Raw genomic sequence first — 8,191 nt, forward strand, 5'->3', positions numbered from 1 at the left:
AAAAAGTGCAACAGAGTAAGAGAGCCCTAAAGAGGAAACCCGACAGGAAAAAAATTAAGCTAAACTTACAGCGCGCTGACCAGCCCAGGGTAGGTCAAGGAGAACGGGAAAGGAAATGCTTTAACATGTATCCGTTTTGGTTTTTTGCCTCTATTTCTCGTAAACTATCGGCTGCAAACTGCTCGAAAATTGTGTTGGGATATTTTTTACCGCCCAACAAGTTAAGATAGCGCAAATAGTTCAAGTCTGGTCTAGGGCTTTTTGCCGGACAGCATCAGAAGGACTTTTTTTTTCAAGCTTCCAGCTTTCTACAAAACTCTGACAGAGCTAGAAAACGGAAAAAGTGCGAGAGAGGAAACATGGAAAACTAAATGAATAAATTTCAGTTTTAATCTCCTGACCGACAGTTTTCAGCTTTCGGCGATGGAGAAGGAAAGTTTTTGACTTTTGAGGCTGCCCGGTTCGAGAAAGAGAGTGTGGCTTGCTGATGGGATGCAAGCAATACAACATGTAGGTTTTTCATTCTATTTTATTTGCTGCACACGCCAGCATATCTTGACCGGGGAAGTGTTTTTGAAGTTTCATGGTGGGTTTAAAATGCACGGAAAAAAATGATACTTGAGTTTTGTATACTGAAAATAGGCATTGGGATCTGCGTTGATGATTTCCTGCGAACTTTATCAAATCAAATTAAACGTTTAAACCAGCATTGAACTTGATTTTAGCATTGATAGCTCTTATTGCTTAAAACAACATAGGTCCCTCAGTGCTGCCTTGGGGTACGCCAGATTTTCCGATCTGTGATGAAACGTTCTCTCGTTGCACTGGATTAAAATTACCTGCTAGATATTGCTCGTTTAAACTTATAGTGGAATTCCTCATCTTTTCCACAAACGTCATTGCTATATATTGTTGTTTACCCAAAAGACCGTGGGCAACTTGATTTTGAATAATGCAAAGTAAGTTTCGATTTGTTTATCTCCGTATTTTTATTCATAAAATAAAAGGTTTTAAATATAAGAACCTTCCCAACCAGAAGGCCAAATCAAAGCAAACAGTTAGCTAGCAGCAGAAGCCCTAAAAATCTGCGCCAAAGTTAACCCTTTTTTTCCACCAGGAGGCCAAATCAAACCAACAATCTGCAGCAGCCTTTAAAATCTGCACTTCCCAACCCTTTTCCGCCTTTTTCCGACGAAAGGCCAAATCAAAACAATCAGCAGCAGAAGCCTTAAAAATCTGCGCTTCCTTAGCCAACTTGAATTTAATCCATTAAAATCTGCGCTTCCTAAGCTAATCCGTCTTTATACACAGAAAGGCCAAATCAAAACAATCAGCATCGGCAGCCTTAAAAATCTGCGCTCCCTAAGCTAATCTGTCTATCCACCGTAAGGCAAAATCAAAACAAACAATCAGCAGCAGCAGTCTCAAAATCTACGCTTCCTAATCCAATCCGGCAAACAATTAGCAGTAGCAGCCTTAAAAATCTGCGCTTCCAAAGCCAATTCCGTCTTTTTACACCGGAAGACCAAATCAAATACATCAACCACCAGCAGCCTTTATAACTTGCGCTCTTTGTGCTTATTCTACCAATCTCACAATTGTCGTGATTTTAAGAATCTTACTAATCTCAATTCAGAGATTCACGCAGATACGTTTGTCGCTCACAAATATAGATCAATGAATGACATTGTTTTGTTTGTTTTGCCTTAATAGTGTTGCCAAAATGGCTAACGTTCCCATAGAAATATATTTCATTTTATAAATCTTCAGTGATGCCGAATACAACCATTTTTTTTTGAATTTGATTTATCTCATGCATATCCTTTATATAATTTATACACTAAGTAGAGTCATATTACTGGACAGCAAGTTAGATATAAACTTCAAGATTTTTAGACATTGAGTTTTTGTGAAAAAAAGTGGAGATTTTAGAATATTTTTCAGTAATTGGTGGCTAGCGATGCGGTTTTTTTTTGTTAAAAAGTGATTTTTTAGGGTTTAGTAATTGATTTCAAATAAATGCCTAATTTTGGCGCTAGATCAAACAAAAGTTATCAAAAACCATCAAATTGTATCAAAAATTTACTCAAAAATTGACATTAACAAATCAACAGTTGATTTGTAAAAAAAATTGTTTAATTTTTTTAAAACTAAATAATATAATGATTTAAAACCTTTCTATTGTTGTATAACTCATAATAACTGACATGTAGAGTTTGGTTATTATTAGCAATGTTGGTTACACTGCGCTTTTTTTTTTCAAATCTAAGAACAATTTCGTACTACTTGTATAAATTTATATAACATCGCTCTTGTACTTCATTTAATTTTTTTTAAATTCTTCTGAAGCTTGCAGAAGTAAATTTAGTCAAAACATGCATATGAACTCTTAGTATTTTATTTAAGTTATCAGTAACGTGATGTTTGATTACAACATTTCAGAGTATAAGCTTGTATGAAAAAAACTTTTTTTATTTTAAAAAAGGCTAGAAACTAAACGACTTTGATTCTTCTCTACATGTCAATTATTATATGCGTAGGTATTACACGTTATAAAATCACAGCATCATCTATATATATATAAAGCAACTAGCTGATCCCGTACGAACTTCGTTTCGCTTTGAATCATTGGTACGTCAAAATGAGTTTAGAAAATGAATTCGAAACATTCTTTCGACAATTTTGGGGAAAAAATTCAACAGTATTTAAAGTCGCTACTATTACTATTACTTAAAATTCAAATTAAACTGTTGATTGGCTTTTTACTAAAATTTATGTGAGAGTGTTTTCTTCTCGATCGGTTGCAAAATCTAGACATTATGGCAGAAACATGTACTATTTGTTTGTGTGCACGACTCTTTTGCTTGACCTTCACACTTAAATTGGTATCAATTAACTGCCTCCAACAAAATTATTGCACAAAACACTGAACTTTTAATGAAACCCTCTTTTTCTGTCCCATGGCCCGAAATTCGATAATTGAAACCAATTTTACGTTCCTCAAAACTCCCTTGTGCCATTTTTTCTTTTCAAATTATATGTAAAATTACGTCAGGAACTTGAAAACAGTGATCAGTGAATATAGACGCCCCTTTCGCCGACCCTTGACACGGAACATGCTACCTGGAGTCAATTGTTCATAGTTTATAACCCTCATCTGAACATTTTCATCTCAATCCAATGCATGATCACGACAATATCGCGAAAACAGTGAGCAACTAACATGGGCGGCCTTTTTTTGACCACGATTCAAAACTTAACACCTGAAATCGATTATCTTTTCTGTTAAGCTCCCATGTGCCAACTTTCATTACAATTCTATGCTCAATCAAGAGAATATCTTAAAAACAATGAACAGATAATAACCCCTTTTGCCGACCCCTGAGTCAAGATTTGAAACCTGAAAGCAAAAGAACGTCCCTTAAAACTCCTATGCGGAAATTTTCATCTCAATCCAATGTAGAATAACGTCAAAATCACAAAAACATTAAAGTTGGGTATGGACGACTCCTTCAGCCGACTTCTGATCTGCAATTCGAAACTTGAAATCGGTTGATCGTCTTTCAAAACACTCATGTCCAAATTTTCATCACAATCCAGTGTATAATAACACCAATATCGCAAAAACATTAATCAGTGAATATGGACGACCCCTTTGGCCGACGCCTGACCCTAAATTTGATAACTGTAATCGATTGTTCATCTCTCAAAACACTCATGTGCAAATTTTCATCACAATCCAATGTAAAATAAAGCCAATATCTCAAAAACATTAATCAGTGGATATGGACGACCCCTTTTGCCGACCTCAAACCCTAAATTTGATAACTGTAATCGATTGCTCGTCTCTCAAAACACTCATGTGCAAATTTTCATCACAATCCAATGTAAAATAAAGCCAATATCGCAAAAACATTAATCAGTGAATATGGACGACCCCTTTTGCCGACCTCAAACCCTAAATTTGATAACTGTAATCGATTGCTCGTCTCTCAAAACACTCATGTGCAAATTTTCATCACAATCCGATGTATAATAACGCCAATATCGCAAAAACATTAACCAGTGAATATGGACGACCCCTTTGGCCGACGCCTGACCCTAAATTTGATAACTGTAATCGATTTTTCGTCTCTCAAAACACTCATGTGCCAATTTTCATCACAATCCGATGTATAATAACGCCAATATCGCATAAACATAAATCAGTGGATATGGACGACCCCTTTTGCCGACCCCTATCCCTAAATTTGACAACTGTAATCGATTGCTCGTCTCTCAAAACACTCATGTGCAAATTTTCATCACAATCCAATGTAAAATAAAGCCAATATCGCAAAAACAATAATCAGTTGATATGGACGACCCCTTTGGCCGACCCCTGACTTTGAATTTGATAACTGTAATCGATTGCTCGTCTCTCAAAACACTCATGTGCAAATTTTCATCACAATCCGACGGAAAATAACGTCAATAACGTGAAAACAATATTTGTCTTGTATGGACGACCCCCTTCAGAAGGGGTCGTCCAAAAATCTAAAAACATTTTTCATCATTCCTGGTCCTAATGAGCATCCATGCCAAATTTCAGATCTCTAGCTCTTAAGGCGGCTGAGTCTATAGAGGACAAGCAAACAAACATACAGATAATTGCTTTTTATATAGATACTAGCTGATCCCATACAAACTTCGTTTCGCTTTCAACTTAGAATATGTCATGAACAGTTTGTATGAAAGCCAATTGCCAAGCATTTTCCAAACGCACTTCTGAATTCATTGTTAAGTAATAATTGCACAAATATTAGTCGATCACTTTGTCTGTCGTCTGCTACTAAATTTTCAATCAAATCTTTTGACAGTGCAAAAAACCACGTGTATAAATTTCGACTCGATCGTTGCATAACAACGCAATTATTGCCAAAAATCTAAACCCTTTCGGGGGCTCTTATACAATCTTTGATGACTGAAATCGATTGCCCTTCCCTCAAAACTCTCGTGTGCAAATTTTCAAAGCAATCCATTGTATGATAACGTCAATATAGCTAAAAACAGTGGACAATTAATTTATATGTACGACCCCTTTCGTCGACCCCTGGCAAAGCATTTGACATCTGAAATCGGTTGCCCGTCCCTGAAAACTACCATGTGCAAATTTTCATAACAATCCGATGTAAAATAACGACGATATTGCAAAAATATTGAAAGGTTTTTATGGACGACCCCCTTTGCCGACCCCTTACACTGAATTTAATACCTGAAATCCATGGCTCATCTCTCAAAACTCTTGTGTACCAATTTTCGTCTGAATCCGATGTATAATAACGACAATATCGCATCAACAGTGAATAGTTAATATGGACGTCCCCTTTGGCAGTCCCCTGATTTTAGTTTGGATAAGTTAAATCAATTGTTTGGCCCTAATAACTCCTGTGTGCAATTTTTCACCCCAATCCGATGTATAAAAATGTCAATATCACTAAGATACTGAAATTTTAATATGGACGACCCTTTCTGCCGGCCCCTTACACTGAATTTGATTCCTCAAATTGATTGCACGTCACTCAAAACTATCGTGTACCAATTTTCATCAATTGCTCGTTTTTCAAAACACTCTTGTGCAAATTCTCAACACGATCCGACGAAAAGCAACGCCAATATCGCGAAAACAATATTTGTGTTCTATGGACGACCCCCTTCAGAAGGGGTCATCCGAAAATCTAAAAACATTTTTCATCCTTCCTGGTCCTAATGAGCATCCATGCCAAATTTCAGCTCTCTAGCCCTTAAGACGGCTGATTCTATAGAGGACAAACAAACAAACAAACAAACAAACAAACATACAGAAATTGCTTTTTATATATATAGATATAGATTATCTGTATGTTTGTTTGTTTGTTTGTTTGTTTGTCCTCTATAGACTCAGCCGCCTTAAGAGCTAGAGATCTGAAATTTGGCATGGATGCTCATTAGGACCAGGAATGATGAAAAATGTTTTTAGATTTTTGGACGACCCCTTCTGAAGGGGGTCGTCCATACAAGACAAATATTGTTTTCACGTTATTGACGTTATTTTCCGTCGGATTGTGATGAAAATTTGCACATGAGTGTTTTGAGAGACAGGCAATCGATTACAGTTATCGAATTTAGGGTCAGGGGTCGGCCAAAGGGGTCGTCCATATTCATTGATTAATGTTTTTGCGATATTGGCGTTATTATACATCGGATTGTGATGAAAATTTGCACATGAGTGTTTTGAGAGACGAGCAATCGATTACAGTTATCAAATTAAGGGTCAGGGGTCGGCCAAAGGGGTCGTCCATATCCACTGATTAATGTTTTTGCGATATTGGCGTTATTATACATCGGATTGTGATGAAAATTTGCATATGAGTGTTTTGAGGGACGAGCAATCGATTACAGTTATTAAATTTAGGGTCAGGGGTCGGCCAAAGGGGTCGTCCATATCAACTGATTAATGTTTTTGCGATATTGGCGTTATTAAACACCAGATTGTGATGAAAATTAGCACATGAGTGTTTTGAGGGACGAGCAATCGATTTCAAGTTTCGAATTGCGGATCAGAAGTCGGCTGAAGGAGTCGTCCATACCCAGCTTTAATGTTTTTGCGATATTGACGTTATTCTACATTGGATTGAGATGAAAATTGCCACATAGGAGTTTTTAGGGACGCTCTTTTGCTTTCAGGTTTCAAATCTTGACTCAGGGGTCGGCAAAAGGGGTTATTATCTGTTCACTGTTTTTACGATATTCTTTCGATTGAGCATAGAATTGTAATGAAAATTGACATATGGGAGTTTAACAGAAAAAAAAATTGATTTCAGGTGTCAAGTTTTGAATCGTGGTCAAAAAAAAGACCGTCCATGTTAGTTGCTCACTGTTTTCGCGATATTGTCGTGATCATGCATCGGATTGAGATAAAAATGTTCAGATGAGGGTTATAAACTATGAGCAATTGACTCTAGGTGGACTCTAGGTGGACTCTAGGCATGTTCCGTGTCAAGAGTCGGCGAAAAGGGCGTCTATATTCACTGTTTACTGTTTTCAAGTTCCTGACGTTATTTTACATATAATTTGAAAAGAAAAAATGGCACAAGGGAGTTTTGAGGAACGTAAAATTGGTTTCAATTTTCGAATTTCGGGCCATGAGACAAAAAAAGAGGGTTTCATTGAATGTTCAGTGTTTTGTGCAATAATTTTGTTGGAGGCAGTTAATTGATACCAATTTAAGTGTGAAGGTCAAGCAAAAGAGTTGTGCAAATAAAGAAATAGTACATGTTTCTGCCATAATGACTAGATTTTGCAACCGATCGCGAAGAAAACACTCTCACATAAATTTTAATAAAAAGCCAATCAACTGTGTAATTTGAATTTCAAGTAAAAGTAATAGTAGCGACTTTAAACACTGTTGAATTTTTTCTCCAAAATTTTCAAAAGAATGTTTCGAATTCATTTTCTAAACTCATTTTGACGTACCAATGATTTAAAGCGAAACGAAGTTCGTACGGGATCAGCTAGTTCTGTAATAAATTTGAACAATGTTCTTCCTTGATTTTTCAGCTGATTTTTGAATGGCAATTCTAAAGTAAACTTTCGATACAAGTTACTGATTTTCGATTTTTTAAACTTGTTGGTTTGTTCTAGCGACAATATAAGACAAACTCTTTTAGATTTTCAGATTTGATTTCATTCACCAAATCGAAACAAAATAAACATAACATTTACTAAAATGAACCAGAAAACTTTATATTTTTTCACAAAACCTAGAAGTACATATACGATAACACAAGGCAACAAAATTCACATTTATCCGAGTTGAAAAAAAATTAACAGCTTATTTTGATTAATTTGGGGGCGCTGATTTGAAATAAGCAAAAAGTTTTTTTTTTATCAACTCTTGTTTTCGAGATAACTTTTAAAAATTGCACTTTTTTGCAAAACAATAGAACGTAACAAAGATATTGAACAAAATAAGGTTTAAATTCAATGACCAACTTTCTCAAAGACCACGAGGATTTCTGAAAAAAAGTAAAGAAAATTTTACTTTTGTAAATTTTTCCAATTCTACAAAATACGGGATTTTTTAACGATATTTCAAAGAAGATTGTAACCGAATGAAATCTTCGATATTTTTTAAAGCATAAGTCAAATCGTTTAGCAATCTCAAACTAAG

This window comes from Uranotaenia lowii, chromosome 1 (assembly GCF_029784155.1).
Source record: "Uranotaenia lowii strain MFRU-FL chromosome 1, ASM2978415v1, whole genome shotgun sequence".
Taxonomy (NCBI): Eukaryota; Metazoa; Arthropoda; class Insecta; order Diptera; family Culicidae; genus Uranotaenia; species Uranotaenia lowii.